The sequence below is a fragment of the Sus scrofa genome, chromosome 6 (assembly GCF_054392235.1).
Source record: "Sus scrofa isolate SSC_HxYL_T2T_F1_AM1 chromosome 6, Sscrofa_HxYL_maternal_Yorkshire_Landrace_v2.0, whole genome shotgun sequence".
Classification (NCBI taxonomy): domain Eukaryota; kingdom Metazoa; phylum Chordata; class Mammalia; order Artiodactyla; family Suidae; genus Sus; species Sus scrofa.
In genome coordinates, this window is record NC_139388.1 from 14,167,785 (window position 1) to 14,192,171 (window position 24,387).

General features: G+C 51.1%; 1 protein-coding gene across 33 annotated transcripts in view; it reads right to left on the reverse strand.

Moving 5' to 3' along the window:
- Positions 1-21,807, reverse strand: part of ST3GAL2 (ST3 beta-galactoside alpha-2,3-sialyltransferase 2) — a 54,090-nt gene extending 32,283 nt beyond the window's left edge. For 16 of the 33 annotated variants that reach the window (XR_014805510.1, XR_014805509.1, XR_014805508.1 and 13 more), the window contains exon 1: positions 21,589-21,807. The gene's annotated coding sequence lies outside the window, so the exon portion shown is untranslated. Of the gene's footprint in view, positions 1-1,278; positions 1,370-1,804; positions 1,947-11,517; positions 11,745-21,588 lie in introns of all 33 variants that reach the window. The other 17 variants (XR_014805506.1, XR_014805512.1, XM_021093800.2 and 14 more) reach the window with 4 other exon arrangements.
- Positions 21,808-24,387: the final 2,580 nt, after the last annotated feature.

Here is a 24,387-nt window from a genome sequence, read left to right on the forward strand (position 1 = left end):
GTGAAAGTTTTCTCTAACTTCTCTTGGCCCACCAAGAACTATGACGCCTCAGGTGCAAACCAGATTTCACAAGCTGGAGGCAATAGGAAAGGTGAGTGCATAAAAGCCAAAGAAGCTTCCTAGACAGAGGGAAGGGCTGACGTGGTGTGCTCTCAAGTTTCTGGCAGCAGAGACACTCCAGGGCAGTTAGGATGGGCCGCTCCCCTCAGCACCACAGGTTGCCAGTAAAGTCCCTCCTCCCTACCTCAGACTCCTCAGATCTCACCACATTCACTCCAGTTCAAAGTCCCTTTCCAGTCAACCCTCCCCAAATGAAGAAAGTGCCTAGAAAAACTTGGCTTCACATTCTGGCTTTGCCACTTGTCAGCTATGAACCATTTCACCTCTCTGATATGAGCCCTTATCTGTAAAGTTTGAGGTCACCTATTTTGGAGGGCGTTGGAAGGATAAGGGCTGCAAAGTTCCCAGCTCAGCACCTGTGCTCCTGGGTTGGGCAGGCTGAGGGCCAGTTCTGTTAGTCCAGACCCAGCTCAGCCAACTCTGGGGTGCAGCCTCATAACGCTGCACAAGCACCATGGGTTCCTCAGCACACCTCTCCCCATGGCAGCACCACCAGGGTCTTGCTCCAGAGCTTCCTTCTCTGCCTAACCACAGGCACTACTCCCACGGTGGCAGCTTCCAGGGAGGTGGAGTAGGCAGTGTAGACCTGGAGTGTCAGAGCCAGCTCTGCCCCAAGGACCTTCACCTCCAGGCTGTGTCCATCCTGTGGCAGAGTTTGTGGGTCAAGGAGCCTGTTACCTGTCCCCCCTACACAGAACAGAGGCCTGCCCTGAGCCAGTTCTAAACAGCTCACCAAAGTCCATCCCATACTTGGCCACCTCTGTGGCTCTCTAGACACAGGTTGGCAGCAAGATTCTAGAAAAGACAAAGTTAATAAAGAGTTCCACCACAGGGCTGAAAGCCTCAGAGAGGCAGGAAATGGGTGGAAGACCCCAAAGAGAAGAGACTGGAAAAGAAATCTAAGTTTCTCTGGGGACTTCTGGAGGAAGCAGGGAGTGGGATGAATAAACGGTGGCCCAGAGCAAGACAGAGAACCTGAGGTCTAGACCTTATTGCCCAATGCTGCCTCCCAAGGGCAATTAAACTTGACCCCACCACCTCCAAGGGTCAGGGGACTATGATGCTTAGAGTCTGCTCTGATTCCCTTTAAAGATACGGTTCAAAGTGCCAGGTGGCTTGGCTATTCATCAGTGTTGAAGATTCAGATCTCAGACATACCAGAGATGTATAATGAAGAGCTGCAGAAAAGCTGCCGGGCCCTCCTTTTCCTTCTGCAACTTGCCTGGATGTCTGGGGGTGTATTTTGAATCTCAAGAGAAAACAGAGGATATGTTCATTCATTCAACAAATATTTATTGCACGAGGGAGTGGGAGACTCCAACCCTCATCTCCCAGGCCAGCAATGGGCTCTCCCTCTTTGTACAGCTACATCGCTGACCCCTTAGCAAAGCCCTTCTCCCTGGCCTTGCAGCTCCCACTCTGTCAAGGAGCAAGTAATGGGCTCCTCTGTTAAGAGGACTCTCCACAAGCCCCTCCAGCCTGGTTTTGCCAGCCGCCCCCCCCCCACCAGGAGGGCTGCCCTTCCAAGGTTATGTCAAGGGCAGCTGACCCCAGTGACCAGCATTCCAGGTCCCAACTGTTGGCCCCTCCCTCTAAGAGCAGGGAGCTGGTGACATATTTCCAGGGCATATCCCAGAGGCCTTCAGAGTGGCAAAACCAGAGTAATATACAGAGTCATACCCACCAGCTAGAACACTGGTGGTGGGCACAGCCGATGGCTTCAAGAATGAAGAGGTGAGTCCATCTTCAACTTATAGACCCTTGGGAAAGGGACGATGCTTCCCATCCAACTCTTTTATTATTTTTTTTTCTTTTTAGGGCCACACCTGCAACATATGGAAGTTCCCAGGACAGGTGTCAAATCAAGAGCTGCAGTTGCCAGCCTATACCACAGCCACAGCAACTCCAGGTCTCAGCCGCATCTGTGGCCTATGCTCATGGCAACACCAGATCCTTAACCCACTGTGCGAGGCCAGAGATCAAACCTGCATCCTCATGGATACCAGTCAGGTTCTTAACCTGCTGAGCCATAATGGGACCTCCCCTGCCCAACACATTCTTATCAAAGAGAGCCCTGCTTGCTCTTCTCAGAAACACAGTTTAATTCAATCCTCCTCAATGCTGGCTCCCCCAAATGCACACACATCCTCTACCCTGGGTTGGGAGGACTAGCACCGGTTTGACAGGTTAGTAGAGTCTCACTGAACTGCACTGCCCTCGCCAGAACTGGGTGAAAGGGAAGGTTAAATGGTTTTTCCAGGTAACCTTCAACCCCTCCTCCCCAACCCATACACCCATGTGGCAGGGGACCAACCAGTGGAAGCTTGGCCCACTACATCCAGACACCTTCCTGGGACAGCGAACGCAGACTCAAAAGGAAGCTCCAGGGCTCAGGGCAAAGGGCAAATGCTGTCCTAAAGGAGCTGTGATTCAGACAAATGGCAGAGCGAAGCAGGGCCCATCCTCCTTAACCCCCAACCAGCCCTCTTAGATAGCAAGCCCAGGAATTCCTGAATCTCATCACTCCCTCCCTCACCTCTGGGGAGGAGCCAGGACTGGTGCTTCTGCCCTTGCTCGCCCCTTCCCAAGCCTGCTCCGTAGCTGCGTGGGTCCTGGACTGGGTTCTCCTCCCTGCACTATGGGCACTGGAAGGCTGCCCACCCTGAAGAAGGCTGATGGAGAGGGGCTGAGCTAGGGTCTATACAAGTCCTGCCAGTGCCCACCTAGGGAAGGGAGAAGCTGTGCTTCTAGAAGCTTCCAGGTCACAATCTCTGTGGCTCAAAACACCAGCCAGGCCTTAGCCCAGGCCCAGAGACGAAAGATTCAACTTAAAACTCCAGCATTGATGCCCACATCCTCTGTGGGATGGGGGGACGGGACAAAGAATGCGAGGGAAGAAGTCATAACCTAACCCCCCCGCACTGTGACCCTGCAGGAAAGGGGCCCAGGGAGCAGGGTGATGGGTGCTTTGCTGACAAGGCTGCAGGACTGCAGTCTGTGCAGTCACTGCATATGCAGGACTCAGCAGGAAGGACTCCAGGCCGTCAACAACCAGATAGCAGACACCGGCTCTTCCTGGGCCTACTGGGATGGGCTTGGCCCAAAGCTCCAACCCCTTAGAACAAGCTCCAGCCCCTGAGAAGGCTGACAGAGCTCCTGGGACGTGAGGGTCCGGAAGCAATGCTCCAGTTCTGGGATTCTCCCTCTCCAGCTCCGGGCAAAGTCAGAGGTACATACTCACTAGAGCCAGCATCACACTTGCAGGTACAGGTGAGAACAGGGCCCTCTGCCCTCAGCCCAGGACCTCTTCCCCTGGGGTGGTATGACCTCTGGCTGGAACTTTTCAAACCTCATGGCCCCTTTTCAAACCCTGCAGGTAAAAGGTCTGCCAGAGCCTCTGGGACCAGGCAATGCCATCAAGTTGACATCCCAGGCAACAGCCATGGAGACCTACTTTCTCAGGGTAAATGTCTCTAAAGAGTTCCAACCTACAGCCAGCTCTAAGTGTTGGCCAACAACCCCCCTTTTTCTATCCACCCTGCCCCCACATTTCCTTGTCAGGTGACGGTTCTTTTGATATTTTGTGGCTTCATCAGAACACTGGGTATGAAATGGGAGTACTGAGCATGCTGTCAGGCTCCAGGGCCCCATTCACATGCCAGACAGGATGGAGAGGTGGGGCTGTGGGTTGGAAACTCTACATTGTGGTCAGGCGTTTATCTCCTCCCTTTATCAAGACCAGATGACTTCAAAGTGTTCTTTTGTATTTTTTTAAACCAGAACAATCTTTTCCCCCAACGCACTCCATCAACCAGGCCAGCTTATCAGTTTCTATTCTTATGGCCCAGTGGGAAGAAGGAGCCAGGTGGTGAGGCTTATACAACTCCTGCCAAGATCAGATGCTGGAGAACCATCAGCCCTTTATGGCAGCTTGTGGGCTAAGCTGGGGCCTGAGCTCCATGTCAGGAGATGGTTCCCATTATAAGGCTTACCAAGAATAATAAGGTGGCACTGTTATAGGTATAGTCATGGAGGTGCCAGTTCCCTGGGGGACCTCGGGAAGGAGCCATACTCCCTCACAGCCAATCAGCAGAGGAGGGTGGGACAGGCACTGGGCCAGGAGGTGGCCCATCTGCTCTGGAGAGGACTCATAGTGGTATGGGCCCCAGGGGTCCTTAGACAGGGAGACAGGTCAGGCCAGGCAGCAAGGCATGCAGAGGTGCACTGGCCCTAGGGGAGTGTACCCCGAAAATCCTGGAAACAAGCCAGCAACCTGTACTTTGTGAGCCAGGATGTTTTTATTCTTCGTGCACCCTATCTTTAGCTTTCTTTTGTTCCCTTTTATATTTAGTAATGTCTTTTGGAAAGGTCAGCCTGTGGCAGTTATGCTAATGAAAACCCAAAGGAGGTGTCTGCATCCACGCCTAGACCAGGAGATTAAAGGAAGCTATGTCCCCTCTCTCCCCAGGGAGTGGAAGTAGAGAGAAGCCCAGAAGTGAGCCCCTTGCTCAGCCAGTGTCCTCTGGAGTCATCTTTCCAAAAGAGATCTTGGGAGTTACAGTTAGAAGCCCTGAGCTTGTGCCCAGGCTGGTGCCATGGGGTAACTTCCAGCACCAACCCCACAGGAAGCATCCCTACCATTCAGCCCGTCACTATCATTCAGCTCCAGGAGGCAGAGAGCAGGTAGATGGTAAACTAGAGAGGCCAGCACACACCTGCTTTCGTTCCTCCCTTGCTTTGCTGAGCCACCTTCCTCGTCACTGAGGACCTGATGATACACTGTGACTGACTCGGGCAGGACCCCTGGCAAGAAAGAACACCCCCAAGGTTGCTAGGGAGGTAATCTACTTTACCACCTCAAGAAAGTGACAGTATCAGCTACCATGAAGAAAGCCAAGGCAGCCTTCCCCCTGCCCTGCCCCTCATGCCCGGGTGAGGGGGGCGAGAGTGGGGGAACAAGGAGTCCTCCAGACCCATCCTCAAAGAGTGAATCATCCGCCTGAAACTGGCCCAAGTTAGCCACTTCCTGCTAAACTGATATCCATCATGACATGCATTACTGTCGGCAAGTTTGGTGAGATGAGGAGGAGAGGAAGACGCAGAGGGGGTCCATCACGACCGTCCCCAGGGACAGTATCTTTTGTCTGGCTTTATGACAAACCCTGGGGTGACAAGGGGATGGCCAACAGGATGGCGCCTGTCTGGGGTTGTGCAGGGGTGACATGGAGGCCATGAAGAGGTGGGGCCCAGGGCCTCCTTTCAAGCCCGTTGGGGCATCCCCACCACAACATGCATCTATGAATTAATGTTTTACAGGGAACTCTGGACTAAAGCCACATGATCTCGATTCCCAGACTGGCTCTGCTATTTGACAGTTATGCGTCTAAGCAAATCGTACCTCTCTGGGCCTCAGGTGCTCCATCTGTAAAATGGGTGTGATGATGTCTGCCCTGCTCACCTCAGTCCCCTTTGAGATGAAATATGTGGTGACTAAGCTGTAAAGCTCTATGTATTACTGAGTTTCAGCCTCACAGAGAGGAGGGAGGCAGGGACAAGAGGAGACACCATGGCTAAGCCTGAGGGAAGAGAAGGTCTGACCCAGGCTGGCTGAGTTCTGAGAACACGGCCCCAGACAGAAACAGGTGGACCAGGGAGCCTGTGGGCCAAGCATGCGGGGCAGACAGAGTGCTCTGGCCAGTCTGAGGTGGCAGACAGTTCAGGAGAGAAGACTGGCTGTCAGCAAATATTTGAAGGGCAGGAGGAAAGATGCATGAGGTGACGGTCAGAATGAAAGAGAAATTCAGTCCCAATGTCAGAAGAGCTGTGCCTTGCTCACTGAGCACCAAGGAGCAGGGGAGAAGCTCCCAAGCTGCCAGGGCCTCCAGCACCTTGTTAATATACACCTCACACTCACAGGGACAGCCTTTCCTTTCTGACCAGAGGCTCCAGGAGAGTGACACACTCCAGGCAAGAAGCCTGTGTCAGACTGAACTTGAGGTCTCTTCTTGTTAAGGTGGGGGATCAAAGCCCAGAGCTCTTTCTCCAACACCCCATTCTTGGCTCTGCCAAGCTGGGTCAAACATCTATATCCTCAGAAACTGGAGGTGATGGGTGAACTGAGATCAAAATCACACTATCTGTCTGTCATACATGAAACTGGCACCACTGACGTGGGTATTCTCTTCCAAGGGAGAAGCCAGAAGAATACAACCCTCCCCAGCAGGAAATACCCCAACAAACCCAGAAAGCACAGCAGCCCTAGAGCTGCCTCCTTATCCAGGCCCCAGCAGGAAACCATATGGAGGTGGGAGCTCCTGCTGTGGCCCAGCAGTAACAAGCCAGACTAGTATCCACAAGGACATGGGTGCAATCCCTGGCCTTGCTCAGTAGGTTTAGGATCTGGCATTGCTGTGAGCTGTGGTGAAGGTCGCACATGTGGCTCAGATCTGGCATTGCTGTGGCTGTAGTGTAGGCTGGTGGATGTAGCTCCAATTCAACCCCTATCCTGGGAACTTCCACATGCCTTGGGTGTGGCCCTAAAAAGACAAACAAACAAACAAAAAACAATACCGAGGAGGCTGAACATTCAGGAAGCTGAGGTGACAGGGGAGAAGAAGGGAGGGAACAGAGGCAGCACCAGGGCAGAAGTGGTCAGAGTTGGACCAGTGCCACCTGTTTACTGGGACCTGGTTGAACGCGCATCTCAGACAGAGGCCTGCATAAAACCATCTACCACAGAGAGGGCTCCAGGCCACCACGAGAAAGGGATCATTTGCCAAAACCTGCCCATGTCAGCACTTGGCCCTGCAGTCCAGGGGATGAATCACATTTGTGGATGGGCAGCTGGGACACCGAGGAGCTCCTCCCTAAAAGACGCCACTTCTTTTTTTTTTTTTTTGTCTTTTTGCCATTTCTAGGGCCACTCCCGAGGCATATGGAGGTTCCCAGGCTAGGGGTCGAATTGGAGCTGTAGCTGCCAGCTTACGCCAGAGCCACAGCAACGTAGGATCCGAGCCGCGTCTGCAAGCTACACCACAGCTCACGGCAACGCCGGATCGTTAACCCACTGAGCAAGGGCAGGGACCGAACCCGCAACCTCATAGTTCCTAGATGGATTCGTTAACCACTGTGCCACGACGGGAACTCCAAGATGCCACTTCTTAATGGAAAGAGCCTCAGCATACAAGTCAGGTGACCTGGGTTCTAAACTCAGTTCTACCAACTGGTGGATATTAGGCAAATTTCTCAATCTCCACTTCCTGATCTGTAAATAGAATAACTCAATGATTCTAAGTCCTCATCTACACTCTAGCATTCAGTTTTGGGTTTGGGTTTGGTTTTTTTGTTTTGTTTTGTTTTTTGCCACACCCATGGCATGCAGAAATTCCAGGGCCAGGGACTAAACTGTGCCACAGCAGTGACTCAAGCTACAGCAGTAATAACACTGGATCCTTAACCTACTGAGCCACCAGGGAACTCTGAGCATTCAGTTTTTAAAAAGGGAAATTAATATAAATGGCAGTAAGTCCTTGTTAGTTTATCTACAGGGGTGATTCTGACATGCACACTGAGTCTTTGCCTATAGCCTCAATACATGTTATCTTTAAAATGGTTAACAACCTCAAAACATCTAGGAATAAATCTGACCAAGAAAGTGAAAGACTTAGATGCTGAGAACTACAAAACACTAATCAAGGAAATTAAAGGGGATACAAAGAAATGGAAAGATATTCCATGCTCCTGGGTTGGAAAAATTAATATTGTTAAAATAGCCAAACTACCCAAAGAAATCTAGAGATTTAATGTAATCCCTATCAAATTACCCATGACATTTTTCACAGAACTAGAACACATAATCCAAAAATGTATATGGAATCATAAAAAACCCAGAATAGCCAAAGCAATCCTGAGGAAAAAAAAACAAGCAGGAGGTAACTCTCCCAGACTTCAGATAATACTGCAAAGCTACAGTAATCAAAATGGTGTGGCATTGGTACAAATTTTTTTTTTTTTGGTCTTTTCTAGGGCCACACCTGCAGCATATGGGGGTTCCCAGGCTAGGGGTCGAATCGGAGCTGTAGCCACCGGCCTACGCCAGAGCCACAGCAACGCCAGATCCAAGCCTCGTCTGCAACCTACACCACGGCTCATGGCAACGCCAGATCCTTAACCCACTGAGTGAGGCCAGGGATCGAACCTGCAACCTCATGGTTCCTAGTCGGATTCGTTAACCACTGAGCCATGACGGGACCTCCAAGGTACTGTTACAGTTAGATCAATGGAACAGAATATAAACTCACACACCTATGGTCAATTAATCTTCGACAAAAGAAGCAAAAATAATACAAATGGAAAAAGGCAGTCTCCTTACCAAGTGGTGCTGGGAAAGTTAGACAGCTGCATGTAAATCAATGAAGTTAGAACAAAGCCTCATACCATGCACCAAAAAAACTCAAAATGGCTTAAAGACCTAATTAAATGTAAGATATAACACCATAAAACCCCTAGAAGAGAACAGAGGCAAAACATTCTGTGACATAAATTGTACAAATGTTTTCTTAGGTCAGTCTCCTAAGGCAATAGAAATAAAAACAAAATAAACCAATGGGACCTAGTCAAATTTACCAACTTTTGCACAGCAAAGGAAACTATTAAAAAAATATATCTAAGGAATGGGAGAAAATATTTGCAAATTATGCAACCAACAAGGGCTTAATCTCTAAAATATACAAACAGGAGTTCCCGTCATGATGCAGTGGTTAATGAATCCGACTAGGAACCATGAGGTTGCGGGTTCGGTCCCTGCCCTTGCTCAGTGGGTTAACAATCAGTGTTGCCATGAGCTGTGGTGTAGGTTGCAGACTCGGCTCAGATCCCACGTTGCTGTGGCTGTGGCATAGGCCGGTGGCTACAGCTCCGATTCGACCCCTAGCCTGGGAACCTCCATATGCCGCGGGAGTGGCCCAAGAAACAGCAAAAAGACAAAAAAAAAAAAAAAAGTCAAAAAAAAAAAAAAAAAGAAATAAAATATACAAACAGCTCATACAACTCAACACAAAAACACAAAAAATTGGCAGATCCAAACAGACATTTCCCCAAAGAAGACATACAGATGGCCAACATCAAAAGATGCTCAGCATCACTAATTGTTAGAAAAATGCAAATAAAAACTACAATAAAGAATTCCCATTGTGGCTCAGTGGTAACAAACCCAACTAACATCCATGAGAATGTGGGTTCGACCCCTAGTCCAGGAACTTTGGCTTGCAGCAACATGGATGCAAATAGAGATTATCATATAAAGTGAAGTCAGAAAGAGAAAGATGAATACCATATGATATTACTCATATGTTGAATCTAAAATATGGCACAAAAATAACCTGTCTACAAAATAGAAACAGACTCAAAAACACAGAGAACAGATTTGTGGCAGCCAAGGAGAAGGAGGTGCAGGAGAGGGATGGACAGGAGGTCTGGGGCTAGTAGACTATTACCTCGTCAAAGGATAAACAAGGTCCTACTGCACAGCACAGGGAACTATATCCAATCTCTTGGGATAAACATAATGGAAAAGAACATTAAAGAAAGAATGCATATATGTGTATAACTGAGTCACTTTGCTGCACAGCAGAAATCAGCACAACAAATAAATTAAACTAATTTAAAGCAAATCAATCATACTTTAATTAAAAAAAAAAAAGAATGGAATGGAATGGATGACAACCCCATCTTCCTTTGAGGAATTACCTCTTCACAAATTTCCATCTCTGTGCCTGGCCAATCAGAACCCCAAATGCACCCAGCCACAGTACTTGGTCCAGAGTTGGGCAAGGGCCCTGATTCCAAGTGAACCCAGGACTCTGAGAAGATGGAGGCCCGCACTGCTTGGAGACACCTTCACCATGCAGAAGGGCAGGGTGAGATGGATGTTGTTTAAGCCCCTCCTCTTCCCTCAGGTATGAATTAACAGACTGGATTCCCTTCATTCTTGGGGGGCCTTCCCTATATCACGTGGAAGTTCCTGGGCCAGGAATCAAACCTGCACCATAGCAGTGACCCAAGCCACTGCAATGACAAGGCTGGATCCTTAATGTGCTGTTTTCAAAACACTTTGAGTTGAATATCTGGCTGTTGTAATTGAAGAAGGCCAACAGATAAAATCTTGCACACATGTAAAACCATTTTCCATTTCATCTTAAAAAGAATTTTTGAAAGCCACTACAGTACGGCCTGCCATCTGATACAGAAGCGTTGCCCTGAACCTGATCCTAAAACCCCATCCTTAATAGGCTGACCCACCTCAGGGGCCCACAAGCCCACAGGAACAGAGGTGATTCTGAGATTCCCAGCAGTGACTCAGTTTTGACTAGAACCCACAACCTGCTCCAGCTGGGGACACTGCCCAGATATGCAGATGGTGAGAGAGGCACTGACATGCATGGCCTTTCTGGGTGGCCTGGGGTCAGCACCACTCACCACCAGAGTCCTCCTACCACGAACAAGACCCTGCAGGGGAGTGTGCTGCCCAGCTGGGACGTGAACTAGCTGATGTGGTCAGGGAAAGAGATGATGACCCTGGGTGTGGAATGCAATAGTCGGGACCCTAGGTTTCACTCCTTGTCTTTCCAAACCTATTTCTCAACGCAGTGAGTTATGTTCTGCTTTTCAAATGATGCCAGACACTCCCCTCAACTCCAAAGCCATCTATCCCATCTACCCCACTGGAAGCCACCCCTCTGATGCCATACCTTAGAGGTATCTAAACATAGCTCAAACTCACCCTGCTCCAAGCCAAACTCACATATGCTTGAAGCCCCCAAACCTGACCCTCCTTCTGTATCCTCAGTGTCTGGGAAAGGGACGTCATGCATCCAATCCTGACACCTGCGAGTCACCTATGCCCCTTCCTTCCCTCAGCCTCCTTCAGCAAAAAAGGCTCTTACAAACGCCACCTGATTTTGACCACCTCAGTCTCTCATCTTCCTACTTCTCTCCACGTCAGCCACCATCACTCTATCCAAGGAACTGTCATCCTCCACCTACGGTACCTCTCAACTACTACAGCCCCAGATCTACTCCAGAAACACACTCCCCCCCACGATTCATTCTCCACAGGGAAGCCAAAGTGATCTTCCCCAGTGCAACTCCCATCAGATCCTCATCTCCACTCCTCCCAGCAAAACAAGCAGACTCCCAAAGCTCCGGGGGCAAAGGTGGGACTCTCTCAACACCCCAGGAGCCCAGGTCTTACTGGCTGAGTGGCAGGGTAATCATGAGACCAAAATGGACCAGACAAGTCTGGGAGGCACTGCTCAGCCCAGGGCCATGGCTGCACCCTGGGGCGACTTTCCACCCCCATGTCAGGCTCAGAACCAGCTCCATCTCACCAGTGCAGACCTGATCTCACCACAGATGGAACGGGAGCTGGCGGCCAGGCAGGGGAAGCGCAGCAGGGCTGAAGCCAGGGGTTGTGACTGTCAGGAAGGCACGGAGACAGAGCACGAGCAGGGCCACAATAGACAGTATCTGTGGGGCCGGCTGAGAGAAGGCAGCTGTCGGGAGGATAAAACTCAAGGAGTCTATCTCTTCCCTCTTATCGAACTGACCCTTGGCAGCCTCACAGCCTGTGGAGAACAAACAGTCATTAACAACCCTTCCCACACTTTCTCCAAACACACTCCTGGGTAACCAGCCTGGCCTTGGGAAAGCCTGGCCCTCTTCCCTGCCAGGGTGGGGCTTGGGGCCTAACTCTCGGCCAGACCTCTGCGTCCTGCCCCTCCTTCTTGGGCAATGATCCAAGAAACCTTACATTCTACCCAAACTGGTCTCCTCAGTGCCCCCCAGTTGTCCCCTGACCTTTTAGTTTAGGCCTTTGCCTCACCGCCTTTCTTCTCCCCTCTACTAAGAAACCCTACACCACCCCCTCCCAGGCATGTTCTCAACTCCTAGAAGACCAGCCAGAGATCTTAATGCTGCTGATCCAGCACCTCCCAAGATCAGCCTGTGATCCAACTTCCAGTGCTGGCTCTGGGGAAAAAAAACCTTGCTAGAGAGCAGAGCCCAGGGTATAAGGAAGTGAGGGGACTCAGAGCAGAAAGAAATGGGAATCCTATGAACCCCAGGGCCTAACAGGCGCCCAGTGCAGGAATGGAAGAATACAATGCGAGGCCAGCTAGGTTTTGCTGCTGGAACCCAGGACAAAGCAAGAGCAAGGGTTAGGAGGTGGGGATGAGGACAATAGGAGGCCCGGGGACAGCTCCCTTGGCTGCAGGAGCCCAAGCTCTCTAGAGAGATGCCAGAGCAGGATGGCCACTGTCAGTATATCTAAATATTAGGAGAAAGATCAACTGATTCCTATGGATGCCTGGACTGCATGGCAGCATTCCGGGCCCCCAGCACTACCTCCTCACTCAGGATATGGTGTCCCCTGTTGGGTCTACCAGATGGTTTGAGAGCAAATTCCTGAACAGGCCTTCAAATTTTTTTTTTTTTTTTTTTTTTTTTTGCTTTTTAGGGCCACAGATACAGCATATAGAAGTTTCCAGGCTAGGCATCGAACTGAAGCTGCAGCTGCCAACCTATGCTATAGTCACAGCAACGTGCCATTTGAGCCACATCTGCGACTTACACCACAGCTCAGGGCAATGTCAGACCCTTAACCCACTGAGCGGGGCCGGGGACTAAACCCACAACCTCATGGATACTAGTCGGGTTTGTTTCTGCTGAGCCACACAGGAACTCCAGGTCTTCAAATTCTTTATTCAGGGGATGAGGATTCTGAGGCCCAGAGAAGGGCAGACACTTGCCTGGGTCATATAGCACCAAAACCTCTGTGGGTAGGTAAGACAGCAAGAACCCTGTACATACCCAACCAGACTGGGCCCTGCACTGTGAAAATCATCAAACAAGTTGCTTCCCATTTGGAAGAGCCAAACAGAACTGCCTTGAGGCTCTCATCCAGCCCAGGTCTCCACCTTGTGCCAACAGAGAGCCTACTGTTTTGTAAAGGATGAATGGCAGGGTAGCCCCACAGATCCGGGATGGGCAGGACGTGCTGGGATGGTGGGTGGGCAGCAAGGGCAGAGGACACCTTCTGCAGTACCTCACCCATGTGTGAAGAAGGGTGAGGTACCGTCTATGTTAACCATAGGAAAGGCCGCTTGAGAGATCTGAGCTCACATCTATCTATTGCTGCTTTGGGGTCAAGCGTGAATTGCTTTTCAGGCACTGAGGAAATCCCTTCATCCATCAGCTGCCACTTCGGCCTTGGGCTGGACCTCCCTGACAAAAACTGTTTACTGTGTTCCTTTTTCACAGCATCTTCCTGTCTAAGGAAGAGCCAATATTGGCTCCCCCACACTAGGAAGAGCCTGAATAGGGTCCCCATGCCTCTGCACCCTCTTTGGGCTTTCCTATCTCCCCCACCCATGGGACTCGGGCCATGCCAGAGGCCCCAGGAACCAGCCAGAAGCTAACAGGTATAGGTCCAGGGGGAATACCAAACCTTCTGAAACAGGATGAAACCGAGAGAAGGCCAACCCCTGGACAGTCCCTTGTGGCCCAGACTTCAATGGCTCCCGAGAAAACCCAAGACAGAAAGGGAGCAGGATCTCAGAGGCTCCCTCCCCTCCCCACCTCCCCACACAGCCTCAGTGCCTCCGGCTGCGGTCTGTTCCACCTGCTCGGCAGAGGATTCAGCACAGGCTCACAGAGACTTTCATTTCCTTCTGACTCTCATTCCGATTCACCAGGAGTATGAAATAATTGGTATTTTGTTTCCAACTGCACTTGGGGGGAACTCCACTAACAGGCCAGGGGAGAGTCTACTGAAGTCCCTTGCAAACTCAAAGGGACCCCCCACATAGAAGGAAGGAGGTCTTAACTATGCATGGTGACAGATGTTAACTAATTTGTATACATTTCCCAGTGTATACAAATATCAAAGCATTTTGTTGTACACTTGAAACTAATATAATGCCTTATGTCAATTATTCTTCAATAGAAAAAAAAGAAGGAGGAAGTGGGAGTGGAGGAGGAGGGTGGAGCTGTGGGGGTGACAGAGCAGGGAGGGGAAACCCCACCCCACCCCCAATTCCCTCACCTGTGCCTCTTTCTACAATCTTCTTTTTTTTTTTTTTTTCATGAGAGTCACAATGTTTATTTCAGGTTCTCTCTTGGTTTTTTGTTTTGTTTGTATTTTTTTTTTCTTTTTTGCCACACAGGCAGTGTGTGGGAATTCCTGGGCCAGGGATTACATCTACGCTGCACAGCAGCAACCAGAGCCACAGTGGTGAGAATGCAGGAGCCTCAACCCGCTAGGCCATCAGAGAACTCCCAACAATTCGCTTCTTAACTACCCCTCTTCGCTACCCTCCCCAGCCCCTCCAAATTCCCTTCAGCCACACAAATAACTAGCTTGTTGATTTTTCCTCACCATGGCAGTTCCCTCTAGACCAATTAGCTATTTGCATTTGTTGCTGATCTTCCTCAAAAGGGTGCAGATCTGCTCAGGCTGGGGGCGGTTGCCTGCCCACTGCGCTAGGACTTTACAGCTGAAGGATTTGGAAAGAAAGGGTGAGGACCACTCTCTGGGGTCCCCGGGTCATGCCTCAACACCTTGAGGGCTCCTGCCCTCTTGAGCTCCCTTTCAGGAGCAGGACAGGCCTCACACCCTAACCACACAGAAGGAGGGCTGCTTTCTGTCCCTCTGGTATGTTTCCCATCCTGAGAAACAGAGAGAGGAAGACAAGGAGAGAAAAGGGAGAGAGGATGCTAATGGGCAAAGATGGTAATACAAGGAGAGGTGAGAACCAGAGGACTAGAGGACAGAGAACATGCCCCTCCAGGCAGGAACCCGCGTGCTGCCAGCTCCCCTCCACCTCAGCAGCCAGTGGGGTGATGTCAGTCAACCTCCTATCCTCTCCGGGCTTCCTCATTTGCAGATTCACATCCCCTTGAAGGAAGAAGCTGTTTGAGGATATTTTTCAACATCTGAACTCTTTGTTTTGTTTCAATATTATTATTTCAGAAATACAAATTTAGCATGGACATCGAAATAAAGAAAAATTACATTTTTCTCTAGATTTCCTTTGTCCCTGGTTCACTTTACTGTACATGGTGGTGTGCACTGCATTCACAGCAAAATATCACAAATATATGAATGCTAACAGCTACAACTGAGGGGAAGAGGCCTCTTCACCCAGAAAGATGATCTTCTCTCTAAGCATCTATGAGGACGAGTACCCTTCTACCCTTCAGCACTGCCCCTCCTGCCCCACCCTGTTCGGTCCCTCCTATTCGTGTAGGAGGAAACATCCCTGATTCTCAGCTGGAAAGTTGGAGTGGCAAGAAGCCCAGCCTATGCCCTGGAGCCCTAGATCCACAAAGGCAGTGCAAAGGAGTGATTGGCAATATGTTGTAATTACAACAATGATATACAAATAAGCACAAAGAAGTACTCTAGAATGGATGGTTTGGGAGAACACAGGCGTCCCTGGTGAGCCTGGCATAACTGGAGGAAAAGCCTGTTTTTCCCAGATAGCAGGCAAAGTTCAGACCCTCTCCTTGCAATGTCATTTGGAGATGTTTGCCCTAATAGTGAGGACTTCTTGTCAACAACCACTCTGTGCAGACAGGGAGGAAAATCTAAAACCTAGGTCCGCAGAGAGCTGGGACAGGCCCTCTAGTTGGTAAGGGCTCAGGTTTGCGGAACTTGTGCTGGGGAAGTTGGGGTATGGGAACTGAGAGTGGGGAAGCGGGAGGGGGAGGAGGAGGAGGCCACCCTAGGCTGACGTATGGAGACAGAAGAGCTCAGGCGTGCTGAGCCTGGACCACAAAGTCCCAGTTGCTTTCAGGATGTACAGAGGCCCCTGGGGCTTCACATCCCCACCTCCTCAGCAGTGAGGCCCCAAACCTCTGGCAGAGCAGGGTCAGAAGTAATGAGCTCACCAGGGTTCCGGGTACACTATCAGCACCCTGCATGTGGCTCCTCCAAAGCGAGGACGCATTGTCTCCTACAAACTCTTTCTCCTCCTGACTGCCTCATTTCCTCTAAAGGAACCAACGTCATCACCCAGGCAGTGAAGTGTCAAATCCCAGGCAATCAAACGTCGGTTCCAGAAGATATCTACTTTCACAATTCTCTACAATCAGCCCCTTCTTTTCCACTTCTACTGCCAAGTTCCAGTCTTCACTACATCTCACCTGGACCCTAACTAGTTTTCAGTTTTCTCCCTCCCTCGTTTCTTTGTCTCCTGATGACCCAGCCATACCCTGCTTGCTGCCCATCTGCCCTCTGCCTGCTCAGAAACTTGCCAAGCCCTCTTTTGCTCCCTGCCAATTCAAGTCCTCATCGAGCACCTTGCTGCACTGATCTCTTGCAGTGTCTACTTTCTCTCCTTCTGGGGACTTAAGCTTTTGGATACAGTCTTGGGGACTGCCTACCATGCCACCAGCCCCGCCCTGGCCAAGGGAGGGAGTATGACCCAGCCTGGGCCAACCAGACCTGGGAAATGACTCTGAAGCTGTGGCAACAAAATTATGCTGCACAGCTGGAACTGGTGACAGTAGTACCCAGAAGAGGCTGAGCCAAAGGCTCCTGCCATACCAATGCTAAGACCCTGGAGGGGATCTGGGTCCTGTACCATTCCTCAGATTCTAGAAATTCCCACAGCCCTTCAAGGATGCCCTTTCCTGCTGAAGTTAGTCAAGTTGTTGCTTGTAACCAAACAGGATTGTCTCACTAGTTTTTCTTTTTTCTTTTTAGGGCCACATGTGCGGCATATGGAAGTTCCCAGGCTAGGGGTCCAAACGGAGCTGCAGCTGCCAGCCTACGCCACAGCCATAGCAACACAGGATCTGAGCTTTGTCTGTGACCCACGTCACAGCTCATGGCAATGCTAGATCCTTAACCCACTGAGCGAGGCCAGGGATCAAACCGGCATCCTCATGGATAATAGTTGGGTTTGTTGCTTCTAAGCCACAAAAGGAACTCCTTCTTGCTACTTTTTGAAATACCTCTCCAACCAAAAGAGAAAACTCCCTGAAAGTGCCATGATGGCCTCTCTCTGCACCTGCTGGGCTGCACGCCTCTCCAGCCCACAGGCACTGCTAGAACTCTACCTGCCTGTTCAGGGCCCAACCCAAAGGCCTGAACCCTCTGCAGGGATGACTTCTGCCTCCTTTAAACCCACAAGCCACTGGTGGACCTTGTGTCTTCCACTGTGGACACTGATGTACTTGTCTTATCCCCCTCCCAGAGGACAGGTGACTTGATCATTCTCTTCTCTACCTACCATAGTTCCAGGCTCAGTAAAATTCACCACGCTCGGGGGGCAGACAAACCTCAAGGACAATTACAGGGTTGCCACAAGAGAAAGACAGGCAGTGACAAAGAGCATGGGGTATGTGGAGTTCCTGTCGTGGAGCAGTGGAAAGGAATCTGACTAGGAACCATGAGGTTGTGGGTTTGGTCCCTGGCCTCGCTCAGTGGGTTAAGGATCTGGTGTTGCCGTGAGCTGTGGTGTAGGTCACAGACACGGCTTGGATCCTACATTGTTGTGACTGTGGTGTAGGCTGGCAGCTGTAACTCTCCATATGCCATCGGTGCAGCCCTAAAAAGCAAAATAAATAAATAAATAAAAAAAAAAAAAAAAAAAAAAAAAAGACCACGAGGTGTGCTGTCAGAAAGATCTGAATCTGACTTCTGTATCCTCTACTTACCAGCTGTCTGTCCTTTTTTTTTTTGGTCTTTTTAGGGCTGTAACCGCAGCATATGGAGGTTACCAGGCTTAGGGTCAAAACAGAGTTGTAGCCACTGGCCTGAGCCACAGCCACTGCAATGCCAGATCTGAGCTGCATCTGCAACCTACACCACAGCTCATGGCAACGTCGGAACCTTAACCCACTAAGCAAGGCCAGGGATCAAACCTGTGTCCTCACGGATACTAATCAGCATTTCCGCTGAGCCACGATGGGAACTCCCAAGTCTCCTGAGTTCTTAGGTCTCAGTTCTTCATCTAGGAAAGAGTGACAGTAATGCAGACCCCACAATGCTGCTAGGAGGATCTGACGAGCTGACACGTGAGAGCATCTAGCATGGTGCCAGGCTAGGAGGAATCAGTCGGGGAATGGCAGCCATTATTCCAGCTATTCACAGCTACTGGTTTAGCAGATGCTCCATTGCAGGGATGGAATCAGGAGCCCTGGGCCTGCTGAGTGACCCACAGTGCATCTCTCTGTTCTTCAGTAACCATGATCCCCTCCCCTGGGGCTACATTTGCCTTATAAACCTCCTGAAAAACAACAGGTGGAAAATACTTGGCAAAGTAAAAGCACAATGTAAGTGGTTCCTCCTGTTTTTCTATTTTTTTTTTTTTTTGGGTCTTTTTTGCTATTTCTTGGGCCGCTCCCGCGGCATATGGAGGTTCCCAGGCTAGGGGTCGAATCGGAGCTGTAGCCTCCGGCCTACACCAGAGCCTCAGCAACGCAGTATCCGAGCCGCGTCTGCAACCTACACCACAGCTCACGGCAACGCCGGATCGTTAACCCACTGAGCAAGGGCAGGGACCGAACCCACAACCTCATGGTTCCTAGTTGGATTCGTTAACCACTGCACCACGACGGGAACTCCCCTCCTGTTTTTCTAAATTTTGGAGATTCCCAGGCATCCTGTCCAGTGTGTAGCCATGGCCAACACCCCAACCTGCTGGGCCTGAGGGACAGGAACAGGGCAGATGACTGCGCGGTTTGGTGTCTGCTTTCCCATCTCCGTGCAGCCACCCCTTTTCCAAAGGCCTTGTACCTAAATGTCCTACTTTTGTGGGGCCTAGCAAATAATCAGGAGGGGATAATGGGGTAGTGTCTGCTACTCGGTTACAAGGGGGAGCTCAGGCCCCACAGGTTAACTCTACCATTGACCTAGCCAACACTGGGCAGCAGGAGAGTGGAAGGAAAAGGCCAATCTAGGGCAGCTACCAGAACAAGCCTGGGTAGGGGAGCAAGGTGGGAGGAAGTCTCTCTTAAGACTTTACATCTGCATGGATTAATCTCCCAATCAATTGTCATGGGCCCGAACCAGTGATTCTCAACTCTTATGGCCAAGGAGCTGGGCAGAAATCAAATTCTAGGCCCCACCCAGACTGCCTGAACCAGAAGACTCAGGGACAGGGGCCAAGCAATCTGTGCCTTAAACACCTTTCCAGGGGATTCTGACATCTGGTAAATTATGAGAAATTCTGTCCTAAACCTTTAACTGCAAGTCTCTCTGCTTTAACTCAAATTACTGATCACCTACTATGTGCCAAGGGCTGAGCCAAGCAGTGATCTTTCAGAAATAAGGACACGTCTGAAGAACCTGAAACATCTAACAGGGACCAAAATCAAGTACACAAATACACAAGGCAGGATAGGGTGTAGAATAAGGCAAAGGAATCAGCTTCCCGGCCCACTCACCATCCCGCAGATCTCCTCTTGCCACCACTGGGGAAAAGAGAACCTCAGTTTTGAGAAACCCTCCCTCTATGCTATTTTGGACTCCTCATAATTGCAGGTAGTTTTTTCAAGAAGAGTGATCTTCACCCTGTGGCATGTTTCAAGCCCAAAGGTTTGGCTCGTGGGGAAATGGTCCATGAAGCCACACCCAGTAGTTCTTAGTGGCTTTGAAACTGGCACTATCTGGGGTTTGGGCTCAGAAAGTTCCTAGAGGGCTGTGAACATGCCACAGCACATCACATCACTGCATTCCCGTGCAGGGTCACTCCCCCAGGCCCCTGGCAAGTTGACACGTGAGCACAGATGCAGACATAAACAGGCACACAGACAGTTGGCCCCCTGGCCTCTCTTCCTCCATTCTCAAGTTACTCGGTTAAAGGCGTCCTATTCACAGCCAAGAGGGGAGGGATGAGAGAGGGGGTGCTGAAGCAGGGAACCATCTGGTTCAGATCAAGATTGCTCATTCAGGACCCCAACGGAACTCTCAGAGCCTGCAGAGCCTTTCTGATGGCTCTGAGATTTCCCTCCCTCCCCACACTGGGAAACTGAAGACTTAACTAGGAAAGGAACATGCAAAGGCATATCTTCCAAAGGAAGACAAAAAGCTGAGATATATAGGCAAGTCTGTGCCACCTTTCTGAGCCCTGGCTCCCTCTTCCCTTCTAATCCTGAACCCCACCTCTACACTTGAGATCACCACCAACATTGTGTCTTCCCCCCACAAAGAGCTCAGGACACCTACCAGGCATCCTACCCTGAACGGGCAACCCCCTCCAAAGTTAGCGGCAGAAGCAGAATGAGGCTTAGGGGTGTGGTCTCTCAGACTCCTCACATGTACCGCCATGTCCACCAAGGTAGGAGGACCCAGGAGTCCACCAGACATGATAAGAGAAAGGGATGACCACCAGCTTTCAGACGACTGTCCCAAAGACAAGATGGGAGTACGCATGACTGGCTAGGAATGACTTCCCAAGGACCCCAGGGTGCCTTAAACCCCCTCGGCAGCTTTGGCTGAAAGAGGCTGCCACTCCCTTTCCACCACCAGCACCTTGCTCCCCTTTCCCCCAACTACACCTTAGACTGTTCTACAGTGTTTTATGGAGCAGCAAAGCAAGAGGCAAGATGGGAGATGGAGGTAGTTGGCTAGAAATAAAAATTGAAAGGCTAACTTGAGTAAATGAGCAATAGATGGGTGACTTTACAGGCAGAGAAGGCCAGAAGTGAAACAGGGGAGGGAAGAGGGGGAAACAAAAGTGGAAAAAATCTAAAGGGGAGACTAAAGTGAGCTCAGCTGCAGCAGGGGGCTGGGAAGTTTGGTCCAGTCACAGAGGAAGGACTAGAGGAAAGAAATGACTCTTCTATGCCAAGGCAAGGGCTCACGCCAGCCCCAAGGGACTGGGGCATGGCCTTGGCCAAGTTCCTGGTTTGTGCCTAGCCTCAGTTTCCCCAGAGTGGGAAGGAGGTCAAGCTGTTAGGTCTCATCAGAGAGAAGTGGGCCATTGTGGTTGGCTAGGGGGCAGTGCCAGGTAGAGGAAAGAGGAGAGAGATGCTGATGGTGCAAAGACAGGCTCTGGCCAAGACAAGCGGGACAGGGGTCTCCAGGTAGAGCAAAGGCCAGAAGGGCCCAAGGGGGTTGCGGGGTGTGAACTAGGCAGTGGACTAAAGTCGGGACTGGGGCACGAGGAGCTCTTCCCAGGGCTGGAGACTGCCACCAACGAGTAGAACAGTCGCGCCTGGAGGGCTGGGAGCGGTTGGAGGTACAGAACAGAAGCAGGAGGAGGGAATAGGGACTGAGGCCAATGCAAGCGGACCCCCGCCCCCACGGGGCAGCCCAGCGCCCTGACCCGGGGGAAGTTGCTGGGGTGGACTGGCAGGTCTGGGCCCTTAGCCGAGCCAGCTGCCCGTGCAGAGGGGGTTCGGGGCAGCAAGGGGCCCGGGGCGCCCCACATCCCTCCGGTCCTCATCTCGCCCGCGCACCTCAGTCAGCGCCCGGCGTCGCACGGGCCATGCTCGCCGCTCCTGCCGCCGCCTCCGTCAGCTCAGAAAAAGCCGCCGCCGCCGCCTGCGTCCAGACCCGTTAGCTCCGCGGCTCCCCAGTCCGCCAACAGCGGGCCAGTCCCGCCCTTGCCCGCCCTGCCCTCTCTGAGAGAGCCGCTGCCGCGCCGCCTCCACCGCCGCCGCCGCCTCAGCCCGACCCCTCCCCCCACCCCAGCCGGACTGGAAGGGAAGGGTGGGGGCCGGGGGGCGGCTGCCCCCTCCCCATTCACATCCTCCTGGTCTGTCCCCTCCCACCTCCTCCCGCTCTCATGGGTATGCTGGGATATGGAGTCCAGATCGCACCGGACTGCTAGGAGTGCGGGCATCCAGGACTACTACTCCCAGAAGACAGCGCGCGCGCCCCAGGGCTTGTGGGCTCTGTAGTTCAACTGGGTTTCAGAGAGTCTGTCGCGCAGGAGGGGGAGGGGGATGGGAGATCGCCTTTCCCAGAAGGCCGGGCTACAGGCGGTGGAAACCGAGTGCGTGGGGTCTGTGATGCCCCAGACCTACGTTCAATACCTAGACCTCCACGGAGGTGCAGAGTAGCCCAGGATGGCTTGCTCAGACAAGGCTGTGGCCGGCTGCGGCCGAGCGGGACTGGAGGGGAAGCCTTCAGCCCTAGAACCGCGCCCCGGGTACGGTTCCGTTCGCGCTCGCAAAGAGCCATGACCTGAGGCGAGCTTGGCTTCTTGCCCTGGCTCTACAAACCGAGCTGTAGTTGCGCCTATGTGCCCAGGCAGGAGGAGAGAGAGCACCAGGAGCTACGTGGACGTGGGGTTTTCCCTACCGGGGAAAAGACGGAGTGCCAGTTTGTTACCTGGAGCGTTCAACCCTGGTAGCATCTTCTCATTCCAGTCTCACCCTCAGTCTAGCTGAGTTCTTAGCTCCTAAATGTTTCGAGCAAAGTGCACACATTCTAAATGTTTTTCCCGGTCTTCTCTTAGCATATGCTTTCCCTCATTTCCAAACCTAGCTCAAATTCTTAATGACACTCCCAATCAGTCTGTCCATGGCAGTTTTGCCCTCCAAGCATCATCCCCTTTGGCAGAGGGGAAGCCGCTAAGTCAGTGCTTCTCAAACTGTCCTGTATCACATTGTCCTGAAGAGTATGCTCAAGTACAGCTGGCCCATACCCCCAGTTGCTGCTTCTAACCAATTCCCAGGTGCAGCTGGTTATGGTTCTTTGAGAACTGCTATTAGTGTTTGTTGGCTAGAGTTCTGTCATTGTCCCTCAAAGATAGGCCTGCTTGGAATATTATTGGCCTCTGAAGAGTCAGGCCATAGAAAATGGGGTTTCAGGCTAGTTTTAGCATTGAAATGCTATTTTTAATTGAAATAAATAAATCAGTCCATGCAGTAAAAGGTAAATGGGCCTGAAATGTGTTCCAGACTTTCGCCCTTGATGTTCTCTCCAAAGCTGGGAAGGTTTTCTATTTGAAGGTGAGGGAGCTGAAGTAGCATTGGTGGTATAGTGGCGAGCACAGCTGCCTTCCAAGGTGAAGGAGCTGAGGCATGCTCCCCAAGCTGTGAATGCAAGCCACAGGTTGTGATCGCAGACCTCTGAGAAAGGGTCAGCTCAGTAGAATCCTCTGCTTCTGGGTGTGCCATGATCCACAACAGGTTGTAGGAATGAGAGGTAGGGAGGTGGGTTCCCGACTTGTCAGGTATCTGAGAGTGACTTGCACACCTACCCAAGTAGTCCCTACTTACTACCTGCTGTCCTGATGTTCTGGAAGCTACAAACCTCTGAAGAGGAAACTTGGTGACCTTCACCTTCATGCATGAGCTCAGACTCTTTGAGCTGTGATGTTCTCTGCTCCACTACACTCTAGGCTCCTCTGGGCCCTCTTCTCTAATAAGCCTCAACCTTGGCCTATAAAAACTACACTCTCAACACAAGCGATTTCACCCACCCTCCTCCTCCCACATTAAAAGACTAAGCACAATAACATAGTTTCTACCAGCTCAAGGCCCCATCCTTAGGATGACCCTAACCCCCTTGACAGTGCCTGCTTGATAAAGCTCACTGCTCCCAAAGGAATTCACTGTTTGTTCTAGCCAACACCTATTACAAGGCCCTTGACCGCCCCTTCTTAGAGCATTTACTAAAAAGGGCTTACAATTTTGACTTCTTCCTCTAGCCCTTTGAGGTATGTATCAGATGTGTTTGTATTATGTGCCTTTCCCAAGGACATGAAAGCCATTCCTTTGAAATGTAATCATCAGAAAGGATAGGGCCTCTGTCTCCCATTCTCTGTGGGAGGGTGGAATCCTAACTTCAATAATTGCCAGCTCACAGATACAGCTAGCCTCATCAGCATTCACACTGACCAACCCATTGTAATTTTTCACTTCCCTGACTCTAATGAGCCCCTGCTCACCTCCCTCTGTACTCCCTCATTCTCCCTTTAAAATACCCAGTCACCTCTGTGCAAATCAAAGTTGAGTTCAGTTCATGCTGGACCTCTTTTTTGCTTTTTACGGCCGCACCTGAGGCACATGGAGGTTCCCAGAATAGGAGTTGAATCAGAGCTACAGCTGCTGGCCTACGCCACAGCCACAGCAACGCAGGATCTGAGCAGTGTCTGCGACCTCCACCACAGCTCACCACAACCCAGGATCCCTAACCCACTGAGCAAGGACAGGGATTGAAGCCACATCCTCATGGATACTAGTCGGGTTCATTTCCTCTGCACCACAAGGGGAACTCCTGGACTTTTTCTTTCTTTCTTTCTTTCT